The 22,252-nt window shown below is 44.8% G+C and overlaps 1 protein-coding gene across 1 annotated transcript in view; it reads left to right on the top strand.

Moving 5' to 3' along the window:
- LOC124788191 (CYFIP-related Rac1 interactor B) overlaps positions 1–22,252 on the top strand; it is a 402,319-nt gene that overhangs the window by 135,518 nt on the left and 244,549 nt on the right. The window contains exon 2 of the mRNA XM_047255357.1: positions 8,536–8,632. The gene's annotated coding sequence lies outside the window, so the exon portion shown is untranslated. The remainder of the gene's footprint in view (positions 1–8,535; positions 8,633–22,252) is intronic.

The raw sequence follows: 22,252 nt of genomic DNA, 5'->3' as shown, positions 1-22,252 counted from the left end.
TGTTTTTGTGGGGATATTTAAAATCAAAGTCCACATGAACAAGCCGGCGCAATCGATGACCTGAAGAATTCCATTCGCCAGGAAATTGAAGCCACGCCGAATGAGAATGTTGGAGAGAGCCATGCGTAACTTTCGGGAGAGGATCCAAATTTGTATCCAGCAAGAAGGACGTCATCTCCAATTAAAGTATGTATATGTCAAAACTGCAATAAAAAATCACTTAATGCTTGTTTTTATTATTTTTATCAAACTGTGTCCCAGTCATTCAATAGTGAAAAACATGCGTTTCCTTTACTCCACCCTGTACTATCCGCCACACACCGTTAGATAGCTTGCGGAATATGTTGTAGATGTTCCTCTACCATACGCATTACACAATGCTGTAAAATCTGTTCATATCCTTCCGTACTTAGAGCTCTCTTAAGCGCAATAAAGACACGACACCCCAGCCTCACAAAATAGCCCTGTACCGTAACACCACCTCCTCTGTGCACTTTTGTCACTACACATGATAGCACTTGTTCTCCAAGGATTCGCCAAACCCCAGCCATTCCATCGGATTGCCACAAGTTACAGCGTGATTCATAACTCCAAATTTCTCGTTACCAGTCATCCGCTATCCAGTGGCGTCACTTTTTGTACCACCTCAACTGTCGCATAACATTCACTACAGAAATGTGTGGCTTATGAGGCGCAGCATGAAAACTCCATTCCATTCTCTTAATTCCCCACGTACAGCGGTAATGCTTGTAGCACTTTGGAAGTCACGAGTGATTCCTTCCGTTATTCTGACGGATTTTTTGCGGTCACCCTCCTCAGTGCTCGAAGGTCCCCATCAGGTCTACTTGGTCTGAGTTTAGCTGTTGTTTCTTCTCGAGGTCTGCTGGTCTTGGTTTAGCTTGGTTGTTCGTTCGCGTTGCGTTTTCATAATCTCATTAGTCGACTTGGATAGCTTTAGCTTCTGCTATTACTTCTTCTCTGCTGGCAACAGAATAGACCCCACCACCTTTTATACTGGCGGGTGTGCCTCGTGAGACATCTAGTGGTCAATTCCGCATTACACAGTGGTGTCTGGATACGTTTGATGTGGTGTAGTGTAGTGTACACTTCATTAGGATTACGCTGTAGACGATCTGAGAAGGTGAAGAAAAGCTATATACACTTCAGCAACATCACCTTAAGTGGAGGTTCTGTTCGAGAGGTACGAAAAAATGGCAGCTGTCTCAAAAATATGTCAATTTCTTGGTAGTTTTTCTAAGTTTAAATGTTAAAAAAATTCGAATAAAAAGGCCCTCGATAAGGCCGTCTAAATTTAATTATCTTTCATTTAAAAAAAATTAAATGAATCAGTTAATCTATCTAGGCTCTAGAGTACTTCGCGCGCTGGAAAATATTGATTCAAGAAAAATGCGTTTATAATTTGGAGTAACAAAAACAAGATGTTCCAGACTTACGGTTAATCTACGCTCCCATGCCATAGAGGCATTCTTCCTCTTCCTCAAACACGCTGTGGTTCTGAATCTGGTGCTGTATTTTATCAATCCGGGCTCCGTTAAAAAGCCAGACATTCCTTGCTCCGCTGTGGTCATGCATTTCCAGCCAGGTTTTGCTGTTCGTCTCTAGGACGATTTCTAACACCTTCGCCGCGCGGGGTAGCCGCGTTGTCTCAGGCGTCTGTCACGGTCCGCGCGCGGCTCCCCCCCCCCCCACCCCCACCCCCCCCCCCCCCGCAGTCGGAGGTTCGAGTCCTCCCTCGGGCATGGGTGTGTGTCGTCCTTAGCGTAAGTTAGTTTAAGGTAGATTAACTAGTATGTAAACTTAGGGACCGATGACCTCAGCAGTTTGGTCCCATAAGACCTTACCACAAATTTCCAAAAAAATAAATAAATAAATTCGTAACACGTTAATAGTATTCAGAGTAGATGAATAACCTTCGCTGAATATACCTGCAGCTGTATATGCTGCTATTTCAACAGTTTCTGCCTCCACAATGAAAATGATTCGGTACCGATTTGCAAATGCACGCTTTGAGCACTCGTCATTTTGCGTATTCAAAAAATGGTTCAAATGGCTCTGAGCACTATGGGACTTAACTTCTGAGGTCATCAGTCCCCTAGAACTTAGAACTACTTAAACCTAACTAACCTAAGGACATCACGCACATCCATGCCCGAGGCAGGATTCGAACCTGTAGCGCCTAGAACCGCTCGGCCACTCCGGCCGGCGTTTTGCGTATTGGCACCCGTGCATTTTCTGGGCGAAATTCGTAAATGGTCCAGTCTTTTCTTAAACTAATTCATCGAGCGCCTACAGCTACCTGTATTTCGGTCTGTGCACGGTTCCATTCAACACGCTGTAACCTCTAGCGTGCTTTCAAAATCGGTAAATCCTTTTGTAGTCACAATCTATATATACTTCAGGGATACAAATTATGTTAAAAAAATATCAATTTTTTCATCGGTCTCGATCAGAACCTCCCCTTAAGTACAGTGTACCTACAAGGCGGTTACTTGCTCCATTTGCTAGATTTTCTGAAATCTGCGGCCTTGGATCTTGATCTAATATCAAAAATACAGATCTTATATCGTGCACTACATAATAACACACATTAGAAGGGAAAGTTAGTAAGGAAAAATAACATCACTACACAGAAATCTGGATTTGTATTGAGAACATACGTTACTTCCACCAACTGTATCTGACCCCCGTGGTGGAGGTCGGTAACGCATGCCTGTAAACTCTGTGACCAAGCTTCCCGTCTGGCCTGCAGTAAACTTCCACGTCGAGAAAAGGCAATACCCTGTTCATTTCTATCTACATGGTAAAGTGAATTTTGCTGTGCTGCTGGTTGAGATGTTCGTGGAAGTTATGAACCTCTTCCTCTCCGTGTGGCCAGATAACAAAGGTGTCATCAACATTCTGGGCGTAATGGTGCGGACTGGAGTGCTGTTTCTTCGAACGCTTGCATAAAAATGTCTGCTGCGGCAGGCGAAAGAGGGGAACCCATAGCTATACCGTCCGTCTGCTCAAAAAAATACCCTTTCCACCTGAAATAGGTGGTCGTCAAACAGTGGCGCACTAGCTCGCAGATATCAGGTGCGTTCCTCTAAGTCGTTCATGGTGTCCGTCACGGGTACATTCGTGAATAAAGACTTCACTTCAAAACTGACCATCAAGTCCGTATCCGAGACACGCTTTTCTTTCAAAAGTGCTGTAAAATGGGTGGAGTACTTGACGCATGAATCTGTATGGCTTACTAAACGTCTATGCTTCGGATCCAATTCTTTCGCTAATTTTTGGGTCGGTGAGTTAATACTACTCACTATAGGCCGTAAAGGAAAGGATTCTTTGTGGATATTTGGTACACCATATATTCTTGGTGCCTGTGGCAGTCGTGGAATGAGTCTTCGGGTCGTGTCAAAATTCATCCTAGTTTGCTTGAGCAGCGCTTGCGTCGATTTCATTATCTTGGGCGTCGGATGTCCCTTCATTCAAAAGATCCTCCATCCGCTTGTCGTAATCTACTGTGTCCAACACTACGGTGGCGTTTCCCTTGTCCTCCTGTATTACCACTTTCTGGGAATTGTTCTTCAGCTCCTTGATGGCTTTGCGGAAGGACAGCTCTCGCAAAGCAACAGGCGCGCGGCAGGCCACAGTGGTGGAGGGTAAACAGAGCGCTGACGCGGCCTAGTCGATACTAGGCAGTTAATAAACAACGCTACGATGGAGTCGCCGCTCAGTTTCCTATTCGCCGATTCCCACCAATGGCAAGCAGTAAAGGAAACTCCAATGTAAAACGCCTATTTCCGCCAGTGACAACATGCAGTGCAAAGACCAATAAAAAGAACTCCTAATACCCTTCCTCCTCACCCTCGCATCCAATGACAGCACTCCTCCATAGTATATAAGTAACCGAACTAGTGCTCATTCAGCAGTTAGCAATACACCCTGAGGAAGGCGCCTTGCTATAGTAGCCGAAACGTCGGAATTTTATAGATGACAATGCGGCCTCAAACCCAGAAGAATTTCATTGGAAGAGGACTACTGTTCTCATCACCGTCTGGCCATGCAGACCTCAATTTTCCATTATGTATGTAAGTCACTTATGGGAGAAGGCCGGGTGATTCCTTTGAAAAGGCCGCGGGCGGATGGATGGATGGATGAACGAAGGAAACGCGAATGACGTCGTCGAAGACGTTACACGTGACTAGACTGGACTAGTATGATGAGAAAGAAAATAGGTCTTCCCCTTTCCAAATGGCGACTCGACGCTAAATCTTGATCTTCTTTTTTTCGATAATTTATTTGGGTAATTAATGATCATTTTTTACCCAAAAAGTCTAAGCTGTTATGGCAAAGGAATTAAATTTCGATTAATTTCTCAGTCCAGGGCTCGCAGCAGTTACTGGAGGATTTCTCTATGCTTTTGTGGTGACGCCTTATACAAATAATTTTTATCATCTATTTCCTCTCCACAATTAATAACTGTCTGAAATGTGGATCCTGGTGTTTTCTTTCTTTTATGTACCTTAGACTACGACAAACAGATATTATTTATCAAGTTGATAATTTTCTCGTACGTACGGATTCATAAAGCAAATGAGATTACCTTAACGCCAGTGCACAAGACTGGTGCAAAAATGGTTCAAATGGCTCTGAGCACAATGGTATTTAACTTCTGAGGTCATCAGTCCCCTAGAACTTAGAACTACTTAAACCTAACTAACCTAAGGACATCACACACATCCATGCCCGAGGCAGGATTAGAATCTGCGACCGTAGCGGTCGCGCGGTCCCAGACTGTAGCGCCTAGAACCGCTCGTCCACTCCGGCCGGCCACAAGACTAGTGCATAGTCGAAAAAAAGTATGTATTCCACGTTTCCTGTAGATACAGTTGTGCGGTGTTCCGGATAACAGGTGCATTACATTCTGCGACTGAAATAGCGTAGCAACTGGATACGTACTCTGAAGTTGAAGTACGCGGGACATTACAGTTTTTGCGGGAAAAACTTCTAAATTGCACATATACTGAAGAGCCAAAGAAATTTGTACACCTGCCTAATATCGTGTAGGACCCCCGACAGCACGCTAAAATGCACAACACGATGTGGTGTGGACTCGACTAATGTCTCAAGTAGAACTGGAGGGAATTGACACCATGAATCCTGCAGGGCTGTTCATAAATCCGTAAGAGTACGTGGGGTGGAGATCTCAACAGCACGTTGCAAGACATCCTAGATAAGCTCAATAACGTTCATTTCTACGGCGTTTGGTGGCCAGCGGATGTGTTTAAACTCAGCAGAGTTTTCCTAGAGCCACTGTGCAGCAATTCTGGACGTTTGGGATGTCGCATTGTCCTGCTGGAATTGCCCAAGTCCATTGGAATGTACGATGGATATCAATGGATGCTGGTGATCAGATAGGATGCTTACGTACGTGTCACCTGCCAAAGTCGTGTCTAGACGTATCAGGGGTTCCATATTACTCCAACTGCACACGTCCCACACCATTACAGAGCCTCCACCAGCTTGAACAGTGCTCTACTGACACGCACGGTCCATGGATTCATGAGGTTGCCTCCATACCCGTACACGTCCATCCGCTCGATACAATTTGAAACGAGACTCGTCCGATCAGGCAACATGTTTCCAGTCATCAACAGTCCAGTGTCGGTGTTGACGGACCCATGCGAGGCGTAAAGCTTTGTGTCGTGCAGTCGTCAAGGGCCTTCGGCTCCGAAAGCCCATATCGATGGTGTTTCGTTGAATGGTTCGCACTCTGACACTTGCTGATGGCTCAGCGTTGAAATCTGCAGCAATTTGCGTAAGGGGTGCACTTCTGTCACGTTGAACGATTCTCTTCAGTCGTTGTTGGTCCCGTTCGTGCAGAATCTTTTTTCGGCCGCAGTAGCCAATCTAACAACTGCGCCAGACACTTGTTGTCTTACATAGGCGTTGCCGACCGCAGCGCCGTATGCTGCCTGTTTACATAGTTGAATACGTATGCCTGTACCAGATTCTTTTGCGCTTCAGTGTAGATTCTGGCGGTATAGGGATCAAATGTAATGTCGGCTTCAGCCGTAGTGAAACGGTGACAGTAATTTGATCAAGGTACTCAGACATAAGTGTTGCTTTTCGGGAAGGAAGGAAGGAAGACCTGGCACCACGCGATTTACATCTTATCGTCAAGTTAAAAGAACATCTGTGGGGAAAGAGATTTTTCAATGGGGAGGACATTCTTGAAAGGCTTCGTAGCGATAGAGTGGATTTCTGTCGTCGAGGAATTGAACGATTGGTAGAACATCTAGACCGTTCTCTACAGAGACTTGGTGACTATGTTGAAAAATGGTGTAATATGTATGTTTCACAATGAAGTGTAGTGCAGCATTCAGTAAAAGTCACTTCGCCTGCCACAATAATGTGCAACTTGCTTTTTAATGTCCCTTCGTGTCGTCCACCACTTCGTTTTAGGTTTATGCTTCTGTACCGTGCCTTCTTACACCTTTTCACGTGAAACCAAGAGGTAAACGTATAAAGAAAAATTTAAAATCTCTGTGAGAGACGTTAGATCTGTGATTAACCAGATGCTGTACTAAAACGAAAGTTGTTCTCACGGGAGAATAATAAACAACTGTACATGAAGCGCAATCATTGAGGGTGCAGTGCAACAGCGACAGAAGAGAAATAGAGGGAAGCGGACACGTATCGGAATTTTCTTTTTTTCTTATTTTATGCTACCAAATTTAGTTTTGTTCTCCTGATGGCTCGCATTGTTCGTTTTATCGATGGGAAGGGAGACTGGAGATCATATTCTTTTTTTTTTTTCACAGAATGCTGACAAATTGATAGAATATCGGTGCTGTAAATTTCCAAGGAAGACAATACCGTTCTTTTGTTACGTCGGCTGACGCAGCTGACGTGTTTTGTTAATATAGTTTTGACGTCCAGTGGTATTGTAAGTTTGCTTTTTATAAAGTTGTGTTAGAAAAGTAGGTACTTTTTCTTCCGATTGATTACCCAGCCAAAGTTCGACACCAGTGAGCCATCTTTTCTGGAAACCTATCTCTTAAGGTGAGTCATGTATGACCTAACGTACAATGATTCTTTAGAGTACCGAAAGGGTTGACAGCATGGAATGTTTTACTTCACAGTATTCTCCGCTGTTGTCAGCGAGAATTTTGTTTTGAATGACTATCTCTGAGCATACCATAAAACAGTTTTTCGACAGTATGCTAACGAAAAAATGTAACATCGATGTGTAACATCGATGTGTAAAAGTCGATGCTTGCACAAAGCGTTACACTTTGGCGAGAACAATACATCAGTAAAAAGTGACGTACTGACAATCCTCATTAAAGAAAGTCAGCGTATGAGCTAAGAGGTAGGTGACACGCATCGTGCTATAAACTGAATCCACAGAAGATGTAATATACGTGCAGAAACATAGGTCTGAGGATGGACAAGCTAGATCAATGAGAGCAGACGAATATGGCTTACCATCTTCGCTGTCATACTGATACTGAATTTCTGATATGAGCGCAGAGTCAGTTTGAGTTTCTCGATTCTTTTTCCTGTGAAGCGGAGTGAAAATCCCCATTGGGTCAGTCAGACTTCGCTCATTCGCGGTTTTCCTAAATCACGAGAGGCGGATCTGAGTTCGTAATGCATACGAGGGCTGAAACTTAAATAGTGGCAACTATTTATTTACAGCTCGTACAAAATAGATGTTTCAAAGTTCTACTACCCTTCAAAGTAGTCACCAGCATTGTGTATAACCCGTTGCCAGCGATGTGGAAGTCGTAGGATACTCTTAGCAGTGCCAGTTATGTTGACAGTTCGAGTGGCGCGGTCCGTTGCCCGACGAATTTGTAGCAGTTCTGAAGCGAATGGCCGGCCGAGGTGACCGAGCGGTTCTAGGCGCTTCAGTCCGGAACCGCGCGACTGCTACGGTCGCAGGTTCGAATCCTGCCTCGGTCATGAATGTGTGTGATGGCCTTAGGCTAGTTAGGTTTAAGTAGTTCTAAGTGTAGGGGACTGATGACCTCAGATGTTAAGTCCCATAGTGCTCAGAGCCATTTGAACCATTTGAAGCAAATCCCATGAAGAGTTTCCTTCAGTTTAGAAATCGAGTTGAACTTACGAGGCCGTAAGTCAGGGGAGTGCAGTAGGTGGTATAGCACTTAGCAGCGCCATCAGTCAAACAAATCAGTAACAGCTTGAGCATTGTCCTGCAAAATGTTGGTCAGGTCCTGCAGAAAGTGTCATCACTCCTGTCTCTAAGCTGTCCATTTTTGGAACACAGCCTAGTACCAGCTTGGAGACAGAAGTGACGACACTTTTTGCAGGACCCTTTCTGATTTGTATTCATAACTATGTCGCAAGACTTACAATTCATTCACGGTGTCTCAATGATTCAGCAATCTTATTCGTAAGTAATTACATTCAGAATGCCGGTGTACAGATCTTGATTAACTAATTCGTCAAAATCAAAACGGAGTTCTCACAAAACTAAAGAAAATGTAAATTGTGTTTCAGGAGCTGCAGACCTCTGAAGAAGTGACGTGGAACTGACTTGATTAACACAGCGACTCTGGAGTAACTGCAGAGGAAGCCGCGGAGAGTGTAAACTAAGGTAAGGTAAGGTGAGGCAAGGCAAGGTCAACCCTGTTGCCGGTGTACCTGAGTCACGTTTCGACGGGACTCATGAACCTGTCCGCTTCTCTGCTTTTGAAACAGCTTGCCTATCGTCAGAGTCGCCGCTTCACGGTTTCCTGCCGGCACGAGGCTTACACCTCACGACAGTGTTTTTTCCTAGCGACCCAAATTAAACCATCATGCACTCTCGTAAATCTCAAAGTAGATATTTGCTTTCCCGTAAAGTAAGACATTTCATAACATATATGTCGTATCATTAAGAAGTAATTTTTCACTTTGCATTGATATTTTCTGAAAGGACAAAATCTTATGCTTATCCAGACCAGTATTAACACCTTTAGTATTTCCCAGGTAATACAGTAACATTTTAATTCGTTCATCGGCACCTTAGGGCATCCCCCCGAACTCTCATCAGCCAGTAGCTGATACCTAATTTTCAAAGTCGACAAATGCTTCTATAATGCAAGCTTCCAAGTCTGAGTCTCCACTCGACACACAGTTCAAATTTTTCTCAGGATGTTTCACACTATATTATTGCATTAGAGCCCCATTGAGAAACGCAAGTGTTGTGTGAATGATTGTGGCGAGCGTTGTGTAGATAGTGTTTGTGTTCCTGATAGCGATGAGAGAGAATCCCAGTGCAGGCTTATGGTCTATTCCTGTCAAATACCGATGACTTGAAGTCCACATCCAGGTCCAACGAACGGATCGTATGGGTTCATTCCATGAGAGACTACTAAGACGTAACTAGTTTAACCGAGACACTGGCACGCTGTCTGATGAATCGTGCTCCACAATTTGTCCTCCGTTTACCGATCAAAACCTAATAGCCAGCTTCTTTCGGGATTAGTATCAGCATATGATTGGCGATGTCTTATTGTTACAGTCGCAATATTTTCTACAAATAATGTAAATGTCACATTGTATCACCAGCGCCTGTCGTGTAGGTTCCATGCCCACATCTACGGCAACTGACAAAGTCGATACAAAATTAACTATCTCGATCGCACTTTATTTAACTACACAGATTAAGTGTTTCGACAAACTGCCATCATCGGATCTGTCGTAAGGCAACAGAGGAATAACCGGAAGATGCACGTTTCTTTCACATATTACTAGAAAGAAAAAATATACAAAAATTAATAGGGAAAAAATAAGGTATAGACAGATAGAAAAGATACAAATCAAAACTTAATGTAAAATTGAGAACAGTATATCATGCCAAATAGTACTTAAACGTACCACATATACACTGAAGCGCGAAGGAAACGCCGGCCGCTATGGCCGAGCGGTTCTAGGCGCTTTACTCCACAACCGCGCTGCTGCTGAGGTCGCAGGTTCGAATCCGGCCTCGGGCATCGATGTGTGTGATGTCCTTAGGTTAGTTAGGTTTAAGAAGTTCTAAGTCTAGAGGACTGATGACCTCAGATCTTCAGTCCCATAGTGCTTGGAACCATTTTTTTGCCAGGGTACACAGTATCTCCGAGGTAACGATGACGTGGGGATTTTCCCGTACGACCATTTCACGAGAGTACCTTGAATATCAGGAATCCTGTAAAACATCAAATCTCCGAAATCGCTGCGGCCGGAAAAAGATCCTGCAAGAACGGGACCAACGACGACTGATGAGAAATCGTTCAAGGTGACAGAAGTGCTACCCTTCCCCAAATTGCTGCAGATTTCAATGCTGGGCTATCAATAAGTGTCAGCAAGTGAATCATTCAACGAAGCATCATCGATATGGGCTTTCGGAGTCGAAGGCCCACTCGTGTACCCTTGATGACTGCACCACACAAAGCTTTACGCCTCGCCTGGACCCGTCCCGTTGATGACTGGAAACACGCTGCCTGTTCGGACGAATGGATGGACTTGTTCAGGTATGGAGACAACCTCATGAATCCAAGGGCCCTGCATGTCAGCAGGGGACTGTTCAAGTTGGTGGAAGTTCTGTAATGGTGTGGGGCGTATGCAGTTGTAGTGATATGGGACCTCTGATCCATCTAGATACGACTGTGACAGGTGACAGTTGCGTAAGCATCCTGTCTGATAACCTGCATCCATTCATGTCCATTGTGCAATCCGACGAACTTGGGCAATTCCAGCAGGACAACGAGACACCCCACACGTCCAGAATTGCTACAGTGGCTCCAGGAACACTGTTATAAGTTTAAACACTTCTACTGTCCACCAAACTCCCCAGACGTGAACATTATTGAGCATATCTTGGATGCCTTGCAATGTGTTGATTTGAAGATATTTCCAGCCCTCGTACTCTTACGGGTTTATGGACAGCCCAGCAGGATTCATGGTGTCAGTTCCTTCCAGCAGTACTTCAGACATTAGTCGAGTTCCTGCCGCGTCGTGTTGCGGCACTTCTGCGTGCTCGCGGGGTCCCTACACGATATTAGGCAGGTATACCAGTTTCTTTGGCTCTTCAGTGTAATTAAATACCGGCGATTTCAAGTTCGTAGAAGAAAAGGTAAAACATACGCCTGTCAAGAGCTGGCGTTCGTACCGCAAGAGAAGCACACACTACTATAACAAAATTGTGATAAGCTTAACATTATGTAAATACAATACGGGTTAATTTTTCATTTGTTTTTGAGCCTGTGATACTTTTATGGCAACTGATTGCACTTATCTTGTCGTACGTACGCCATCCCTTGGTGGATGTATAATTTGTCATTCTTCTTGCGACTTGTAATCGCCGGAATGCACTTGCACATGGTACGTTTAACTACTACACTGCCTGAGCAAACAAGTGAAACATCCAGAAGGGGAGGAGGAAACGAAACCAACATAGGATTAGAGGTGGTATGTGATGTTTTTTCAGTGACCACAAAACTGAGTCAAATTTACAAAGAGCTTGGTAGTGTGAACACATTTATCAGTAGGCCGTTTTCTGGTCTGGATGCATGCATTCGTTCGTTTGGGAAGTGTGTCAAAAGCCGTAGTATTCTCTCCTGAGAAGTTGGTAACTATAGTTACCAACCGTGCGCAGGCAGGATGACGACTCTAGCGAGCGACCAAATGGTTTAAATTGCCCTGAAGATGACCCCATCGCGGGTCGAAACTGGTTGGCGGCAAAATAAATAATGCGATTGTGACTATCATTTTGAATAATTGGTCATACATATAACTGCAACTTGAATAATTTACATTCCTACCAATGGTACGTACGTGTACGAAAATACATTCGCCTCCGACCGTACCTTCTGGGTGCTTCACTTCTTTTGTCAGGCAGTGTATTTAACGTGATACACTATACTGACTTTCCCTCGTGTTTTGATTCGCACCTTTTCTATTTGTACGCACTTAAATTTACAATAAGTTCACAAATTTTCTTTTTGGTAATATATGAGAAATATGCATCCTGTGGTTATTGTTTTGATGTTTTGCCACACATCCTATGATGACAGCTTGTCGAAAGTAATCTATGTGGATAAATAAAGTGCGATGGAGACATTTAACTTTGTTCATACTTGACGGTGACTTAAACAATGGATCGGTTGATGGAGCGCATCCTGAGGTGTCAAGCAGGTTTGGGTAAGGGAGGAAAATGTGGACGGGTAAAAATTGTAGAGAGAGACATAGGCCGTAAGCAGGTTGAAATAGATATAGATTTCAGTAGGTATTCACAGATGAGGAGGCTTGCTCACAGTAGACTATCAGGGAGAGCTGCATCATATCAGTCTTTGGATTGAACATAACAACAAGTGCTTCATCATGATCTCTGACCTATACAACTTTTTCCTCTCTTCCATTAAAAAGTTTTAATAAGAAAATCAACACTTAAGATTGCGATCCATTGACAACATTGGTGCGCTACGGGGTATAAAAAGCTCCAATTTCCTCCATGTATGACCACGTTGAGCTATGATCACACACGTTGGTGCATTTTTCCTGATGATACACCAGCGCTTTCCATTAGGGCGTCGTCGCTGTCTTTTCTTATGTCTTTGCAGCCAGAAAATAAATTATTTGGGGAATTTTCGTCCACTTCCTGTAATTAACAACTCGCGTCCTTCCATTCGCCACAGTATTAGAGGTCTATACCTCACTGCCGTCAGTGAAAACTGTTAATGATGATTCGTTGCAAACTCTAATTCAAGACACATTCAAGGATTTGTACTAAAACTGTTTAATCTGACAAAAGCGCCACAGGCAAATTATACTTCTTTTGTTGTCCGCACAGCTGCTGTTCTCAACTATCATAAATGCACTGTCAAAAGCCTGAAACGTGCAGGAAGAGAGTGAATGAGATTATGGAAGCTACCGACAGCGATGTGGAACCAAGTGCTGTGGCCAGCTTCACTAGGTGTCTCGGTTGCAGATCCATGGCGCGACCAGTCCGATCCAGGTGGTCCCACACATTCTCGAGTTCAGTAAACTCGGCCTGATGCTCCTCGAACCAAGCACGTACACTGCCAGCTTTGTGACACGATGCATTGTCTTGCTGGTAGGTGCAATCGTGCAAGGAAAAACAAACGGCATGTGGGGGTGAACATGATCCCCAAAGACAGGTGCCTACTTGTGTTTATCCATTGTGCCTTCCAGAACGACGAGATCACAAAGGGAATGCCATGAAAACATTCTCCAGACCATAACGCTCCCTCAGTTGCTGCGGGGTGTTTTCTTTCTGAGATCTCACGCCGTACAATTCAACGGCCATCTTTCCGATGGAGCATAAAACGTGATTCTCCTGAAAAGGCCACCAGTCGCCACTCTGTGGACGTCGGTTGCGGTGCTGGCGTGCAAATTCCAGCCTTCGTAGCCGGGGTGCATAAATCAGGCGCCGGCCGCAGAGGCCCACATGCAGCCACATTCGCTGAACGGTCGTTGAGGAGACACTGTTGGTAGCCTCTTGGCTCACTTGGGCATTCAGTTGTTCAACAATTGTTCGCCCGTACGCATGTCCACAGACATCGTTCACCCCTGGCACCAAAGGCCCGTGGCGCACCACAGTTGCCTCGTGCCGGTTCTGGACAGCGCCATATTGCCATGAATGGTAGTCCTTAACCACGGCAGTACGCGGACAGTTTACAAAGTTAGACGTTTCAGAAATGCTTCCACTCTTTTACCGAAAGCCAATGATCATCCCTTTTGGACGTCAGAAAAATCGCTCCTATTTCGCATTACGACAAAGACTGCACAATTTCTCGGGTCTCCCCCACATGCTTTATATGCCTTTCACTGCTGCTGCTGCCACCTGCCGTCTGTGAGTAGCAATCGCACGTTGAGTCCAACACAGGCGATGGTGGTGGTGGGAAGTTCCTATAGGCGATGGTCACGTTAATGTAACTGGACAGTGTACAATAAACTAATCACGGGGAACAGTGACATCACTGATAATTTTTACAACAATTTTGTTCTTCTTGTTTTTCTGAATGAGACATTCTTTTCGAATGGGTCCAGGAACAAAGTGAAATGGAATATCTGAATACAACTGCAACGAAATGAAATGGAGTTGCACACGTACTCAAGCGAAATAATGGTAGATATACAAAAGATGTTCTTGGCTGCGTTTTAAGAAGCAGGAGAATGTTAAATGTCTCGTAGGTAATGTAGGATAGATTAGTAGTGAATTAAATAATTTCCTGTCGCATAAATGCTTACACCGTTTCAATAGTTTGTTTCCAATGATTCCTATAATGTTAATCGTTTTAGAACTATGTTTTTCTAGACTATCACAACATTTCTACATACTTGCTCTGAAATCAGAGGTGTACCTTTGAGTTCTTCCCACATCAAAGAGTCCAATGCCTCTAAGCACTACGGGACTTAACATCTGAGGTCATCAGTCCCCTAGACTTAGAACTATTGAAACCTAACTAACCTAAGGCCATCACACACATCCATACCCGAGGCAGGATTCGAACCTGCGACCGTAGCATCAGCGCGGTTCCGGATTGAAGCGCCTAGAACCGCTCGGCCACATCGGCCGGCCGAAAACTCTAAAACTTTTTAAATAAAACATACGTTATTAACATTCTATATATTTATTCTTCATCTCTACGTGTTTATTTCTCAACATAATCACCCTGGGATGCTCGGAACATGACGCAGTGAACGTAATTTTCACGTTACGTTACAGCGAGGACTCGTGGGAACGATCGTTAGACATTCAGAGACTCGATTTCCCTTTGTGGTCGCTACTGTGCAGAAAGTAGATTCGTGGTGCGGCGCTGTCGGAGCCGCGAGTACAGCATTTCGGGGCGTCGGTTACCGAATTCCAGTTGGACAGACGTGCGGTTAGGATGAACCCGGGCTCGACAGGTATCGGATGTTTGCGCGTCACACCGCAGCTCTGGGGCCGGAGGCAGACTGCGCGACCAATACGTCCAGCCGACAGCGTCCAGCCAGCGGCAGCGGCGCCCTCTCCCACCTCAGAAATCGATTCGCCAATAGCGCTAAACCTTCATCTAATACTCACCGCATTAGGAAAAAAGCGGAAGCCACCTATTCGAAGCAGACACAATTCTCCCATTAGGAAACACACGGAAGTGACAAAAGTCGCGGTATAGTGGTATGCACATATACAGATGGCGGAAGTATTGCGTACACGAAGTATAAAAGGGTAGTGCATGGACGGAGCTGTTATTTGTATTCAGGTGATTCATGTGAAAAGGTGTCCGACGTGATTATGACCGCACGACGGGAATTAACAGACTCTGAATGCGGAATGGTAGTTGAAGCTAGACGCATGGGACATTCCATTTCGAAAATAGTTAGGGAATTCAGTATCTGAAATCCACAACGTCAAGAGTGAGCAGAAAATACAAAATTTCAGGCATTACATCTTACCACGGACAACGCAGCGAGCGACGGCCTACACTTAACGACCGAGAGCAGCGGCTTTTGCCTGGAGTTATCAGTGCTAACAAACAAGCAACACTGTGTGAAATAACCGCAGAAATCAATGTGGTACGTATGAAGAACGCATCCCCTACGACAATGTGGCGTCAATGAGGTATGACAACAGACGACCCGCGCGAGTGCCTTTGCTAACAGCGCGACATTGCCTGCAGTGCCTCTCGTTGGCTCGTGACCGTATCGGTTGGTCCCTATACGACTGGAAAACCGTGGCCTGGTCAGATGAGCGCGATTTCATCTGGCAAGAACTGATGGTAAAGTTCGAGTGTCGCCAGACCCAACGAAACCATGGACCCAAGTTGTCAACAAGGCGCTGTAGAAGTTGGGGTTGCTCCATAATGGTGTGGGTAGTGTTTACAAGAAATTAGCTGCTTCCTCTGGTTCAACTGAACCGATCATTGACTAAAATGGTTATGTTCGGCTACTTGGAGACCATTTTCAGCGATTCATAGACTCCATATTCCCAAACAACGATGGAATTTTTATGGGTGACAGTGGGCTATGTCACCTGTCTGAAGAACATTCTGGACAATTCGAGCAAATGATTTGGCCACCCAGATCGAGAGGTCAGTTCGTGCACAAAATCCTGTACAGGCAACACTTTCGCAATTATGGAAGGCTATAATGCAGTATGGTTCAATATTTCTGCAAGGGACTTTCAACAATTTGTTGAGTCTATGCTACATCGAGTTGCTGCACTACGCCGGTCAAAAGGAAGTCCGACATCTCAGTGTAAATATCGGCTTGTGGTATTTATGCCACGATGCATAAAATTTCTCTACAGGATGTGGCAGCTCATTCAGGACATCTCAAATATATCAAAAACAAATAATAAATATAATTATGAGTTACGCTTTCGGCTGAGCTATAGTAAGGAATTTGGCAAATTATTTGACATAAATAAGTAATTTTTTATAGCTGCCGAACTATGATACCGACTAGCTCTTTTATTAAAACTTTTGTCTGTGGCGTTAGAAATGGCTCTGAGCACTATGGGACTTAACATCTATGGTCATCAGTCCCCTAGAACTGAGAACTACTTAAACCTAACTAACCTACAGACATCACACAACACCCAGTCATCACGAGGCAGAGAAAAGCCCTGACCCCGCCGGGAATCGAACTCGGGATCTGTGGCGTTAGAAAGAGCCTTCGTAGAAGACTTCACTAAATCTTTTTTGGAAGGTTCCGTACCTCAATTGGTAAAAACGGGACCCTTATAGAATCACAATGATCTGTCTTAGAGTATTGTTCGTCTGTATGGGACCCTTACCAGTTGGGTCTGATTCAAGAGACTGAGAAGGTCCAAAGGAGAGCGGCAAGATTCGTGACGGCGCGCTAAACGGAAGGGGCTGCTCACTAAATTCCGTAATCCGATCTTCACCGAGGATGTAGAGCATAGAACATATATTACTACCACCAACTTTCAAATCGCGCAATGATCACCATTCAAAGATAAGGGAAATTAGGGCTCGTACTGAGGCGTTCAGACAGTCGCTTTTCCCTCGCGCGATCCGCTAGCGGAACAGAGGGGGGGAAACATGACTTTGGCGCGAATTGTGCCCTCCGCCACATACCGCTTGTAGATGTAGACTGTGTTGTTCCTCTGTCTGTTTTTCACAGGAACAAGTGTAGGTGCTAGTTTGAATTTGTGTCATATACAGAGGTCTATGGTCCCTTGGCTGTAAGAAAAATTTATGCTACTAAGTCAATACAATCAAAAGATAGGATCATTTATGTCACATATTTCGATACTCGCAATCTCACTCATTAAAATCTAATCATAAAATTTGGCAAGAAGCAAGGATTCACAGTACAAGTAAGGGAGGAAAAATCCGAAAATTGTTAATTTGCACTTATATAAAAAATATTTTCCGTCGCTTGTTACGCATCTGTATGTTTGTTCACCTGTTAAGATCCCTTTATCCCAGGAACTGGATGGGATGTATCAAGCTGAAATTTATGTCACATACTGAGGTCTGCGGCCCCTCGGCGGTGAAAAACGAAAAGCTGCTAAGTCAATGCGGTCAAAAGATACGGCCATATATGTCACATAATTTTATACTCGCAAACTCACTCACCAAACCTATGTGAACTGATGGTTTAGCGGTAAAGCGTATGCCTGAAACCGACAGATATGGGGATCGAATCTCAGTTGCAATAAGAGTTTTTCAGTCCATTGTTTACCTGGTCTTCACCTGTCAACGATGTGAAGAGTCGCCGGCAACAACACGTGGTTCGGACGCCACGTTACACTGCAGGTTCCCTTTGCCCAGTTGGACAACAGCGTTAAGTTAGCGACAAACAAAAATTGTAAATTCGTTGTAAGATCTTAGGGGACCAAACTGCTTAGGTCATCGGTCCCAAAGATTACACACTACTTAATATAACTTAAACTAACTTACGCTGTGGACAGTACACACACCACACCCAAGACCGAGGGAGGACTCGAACGGGTGGGGGGGGGGGGGGGGGGGGCGCGGACCGTGACAAGTAGCCCTAGACCGCGTTGCTAACCCGCGCGGCTGCGACACACAAGTCTCCGAAGTGGTGACCAACAGAACGACTTACAACAGGTCATTGACCCACACGAAACTGTCTACACACATAATTAACTTTTTACGGAACCCTAAGATCGCGAGTCGAGTTCGCACTTGTCCGGTTTTCTTTTCTTTTTGTTTGGCCTTCAGCAGCTAACAAATATGTAGCCAGCTGAAAGGTAAATAACTGATATACGGTACATAACATAAACCGATGACACAATACGAGGGCATGCAGATACAGAGGTTAACAAAGTGCTTTAGAAGCCTGCCATTGAGTGACATGCACGTAATAATTTTTACAATGGGTGCTGGTAATTTAAAGGAAAACATGGAAGAATAATACAGGGTGAGGCAAAATTGACTTTACAACTTTGGAACGATATATAAATTTATTGAGATAACTTACAGAATCGGTATATGGGTCACTTTGCAGCAAACAATCTCACGTTTGATTCACGTAGCGCATCAGTAACCCATTTCGCCACCAGGAGTGCCAGCAAAGGGCGCGCTTAAAATGGCTACTTTTACTGGTGCGAAGCGTACTAGCTGTGTCTTTTGGTTTAATGAAACGAACTCTACGACAACTTTATAAAAGACAACATATTTACGCCAGTGATTGTAACACTTTCTTTATTTCACGTTTGCAATTTCGGCTTTAAGCCATTATCAAGTGCAGATTTTTGTGTCTTTACACCATGTCAACTTACAATGAGCCCCGAAGGGGGCGGGAAGGCAGCAGCTTAGTATTCCGCTCTTCAGCCTACAGAATTTGTGTTAAAAAGATGAAGATAATAAATAATAAAAACGCGATAAAATCGGAGACTTAAATGGTAACATGGCGGAAAATCGTGGAACTTAAAACAAAGAACAAAGGGTTGACGATGCTAATAAAATACATATGAAGCAGACAGGTAAAATAATAGACAATTAAATAAAAACAGCGACAGTCTGGTTTCTGTTCGCAAGAGATATAAAATTCACACCCAGTGATGGCATGATTTCTGTTCGCAACACTTTGGAAAGACGAACAACACTGATCATTCACTTGAACACTGCACTAAAAGGTTGGCAAAAATATGACAAACTACAGCCGAGGGCAGATGGGGGGAACCTGGACAGATGATGGGAAAGAAAAGGCGGGGGGGAAGGAGAGGAAAAACGAAGGGGTGGAGGGGGAAAATGAGCTGATGGAGGACGAGGACCCATAAGAGGGAGGAGGGGGGTGCTGGGCAGACACGACAGGGAGTGGGGAAGGGCAGAGGAAGGGAATACAAAAGGACTTGGGGGGAGGGAGGTAGGGAGGCAGGGAGAGGTTAGGCAGGGGGAAAACAGGATGAAGGGGGGAAGAGGGAGCTCAGGGAAAGGATAGAGGAAAGGAGGAGGGGTGAGGATCAGAGTGGATAGGAGGGATAAATGGAGGTAGAGAGGGCATCATCCGAGAGGGGGAATTGACGGAAGCCACCTTGGGAAAGGAGATGAAGGGTGTAGAGATGGAGGGTAGGTGGGACACAACAGTGAAGCCGTGGCAGAGGGCGGAGATGGGAGAGGAGAGGAGCAACCAGGGGGTGAGGGGGACCAAGGCGGCGGGAGGTGTAGAGGATGCAGATATATTTGAGGAAGAGGAGCAGATGGGGGAACGGAATGAGGTCGTAGAGGATCCGCGTTGGGCATTTATAAGCCGTTGTCATTACTATTAGATACATTCATGACGCTGTTACATATTGCGAGCAAACATATCCATATGTAATAAAACAACATAGTCTTGTAGACATTCATTTTCGTTAGCCCCTCACTAGTCACTTATGCACTAAACTGCCACAATTGTTCGGCGTAAATTTCGCAGCGAATATGCTGAAGAATCTCCAAGCACGCCTACAATTTACTCTTGGCGCAAGAACTTTGTTCAGTCTGATTTTTCACTGCGACATGACAGATCACCGGGTCGCCCGCGTGTTGATGGTTACGTCGAACACTGTTACTAGTAATGTTTTTACTTCATATGCACAAGTTGATGAAGATGATCGAGATGGGACGGTTTACTACCAGCGAGCCAGCGCACCACCTCACCTCCTCATGGAAGTTCGAGGTTTCCTCGATAATCGCTTCCCAGATCGGTGGATTGGCCGTGAAAGGGCAATCGCATGACCTCTTCGCTCCCCATACTCGACAAGACTGGATTTCTTTCTCTGGAGTTTCTACCCTACCAAACAATTTAGCCGACTTGAAAAATCGAATCTACACTAGCGCTGCACAAGTTACGCCCGATTTGCTGCAACGAGTGTGGAAATAAATTCATTACTGGTCGGATGTTTGCCACATCACAAATGGCAGTCACATCGAACCAAAATGACACTTGACACTTTTATGTGAAACTTGAGGTTATTTGCCACAAAATGACATATCTACCGATTCTGTAAGTTATCTCAATAAATGTCTATTTCATTCCACAGATGTCAAATCCTTTTTAACAATATTAACGAATAAAATGGTGTTGTGGTATAAACGCAAGTGCGCGTATAACAAGGATGTTTGATATAATGTGTGAAATTGTACACGGTATTTAACAGATTTAATTTGTCTGGCAGCACACATTTAAGAAATAAAATGAAAACAACATGGAAATAGAAACGTTCAGTGCGTTTACTGAAATAACTAAAAGGAGTATCCAAACGAAAACGAACACCCACCACAACAGGATCATGGGATGGTTCCGTGTAAAAGTAATGACCGTACGCGTTAAGACATTTATCACACTGGGAAACGAGACGATCAATTCCTGTTCTATAGAACGCGATGTGCTGTTAACGGATCCATAACCGCGCCTACTCTTGCACTTCCCCGTCCGACTGAAAGCGACTTGCACGCATGTCTTTTTCAAGTCCCCAAAGACGTGAAAATCAAACGATGAAATATCCGGGCTGTACGGAGAACGATGCAGTGTTTCTCAACCAAATCACTGGATTGTGGCCTTCGTCCGATTGACAGTGTGGGGCCGATGTTATCGTCCAACTTACCCGTACTTGTGTGAACAGCTTTGGATTTCTTTGGCGGGGGTGGAGTGGGATGTTTCCGCTATTGGCTTTGCCGTTTCAAAAATGGTTCAAATGGCTCAGAGCACTATGGGACTTCTGAGGTCAGCCGGCCGGAGTGGCCGTGCGGTTCTAGGGGCTGCAGTCTGAAACCGAGCGACCGCTGCGGTCGCAGGTTCGAATCCTGCCTCGGGCATGGATGTGTGTGATGTCCTTAGGTTAGTTAGGTTCAATTAGTTCTAAGTTCTAGGCGACTGAACCTCAGAAGTTAAGTCACATAGTGCTCAGGGCCATTTGAACCATTTTTTTCTGAGGTCATCAGTCCCCTAGAACTTAGCACTACTTAAACCTAACTAACCTAAGGACATCACACACATCCATGCCCGAGGCAGGATTCGAACCTGCGACCGTAGCTGTCGCGCGGTTCCAGACTGCAGCGCCTAGAACCGCTCGCCCACTCCGGCCGGCTTTGCCGTTTCCCTCGGGCTCGAAATGGTGGCCTTCTTTCTTTTTTGATTGCAGGAGCCCTTTATTCGTCGAGTTCCTCGAACGTGTAACCACAATCAGTGCGCAGTGCTATGACGATACTTTACAGAAATGCGACGCGTCATGAAGTCAAAATGCCCAGGTTTTTTTGTCGGACTAATCCTGTTGTATGATAAGGCCCGCCCCCACACTGGCAATCAGACGAAGGCTACGCTACAGCGATTTCATTAGGAAACACTGCAACGTCTTCCGCACAGCCCAGCTCTCTCGCCGTGTGGTTTTCACACTTCTGGAGACCTGAAAAAGACATGCGTGGACGTCGGCTGCAATCGGACGAGGAAGTGCAAGAGAGTGGCGCTTGTGCATTCGTCAGCGATCGGCCGTATTCTACGGAAAAGGAATTGATCGCCTCGTCTCCCAGTGGCATAAATGTCTTTCGTAACATGTGTGGTGATTACTTTTGACTAGAACCATTCCACAACCCCGCTGTAGTCGATGTTCGGTGTTCGTTTCACTGCCCCTCGTATGCATATACGATACTTATAAAGCCGGTTAACGTAGTTCCTAGTGCTGCGTTATTACTACAAAGATCTTGGCAGCTTGTTAAAATTTAAAAAGCTCTTTACTATGACGGATTACTCAAAGAAAATAGTATGTCAGCTCCCG

The sequence above is a fragment of the Schistocerca piceifrons genome, chromosome 3 (assembly GCF_021461385.2).
Source record: "Schistocerca piceifrons isolate TAMUIC-IGC-003096 chromosome 3, iqSchPice1.1, whole genome shotgun sequence".
Classification (NCBI taxonomy): domain Eukaryota; kingdom Metazoa; phylum Arthropoda; class Insecta; order Orthoptera; family Acrididae; genus Schistocerca; species Schistocerca piceifrons.
This window is presented reverse-complemented; position numbering and strand designations above follow the sequence as displayed.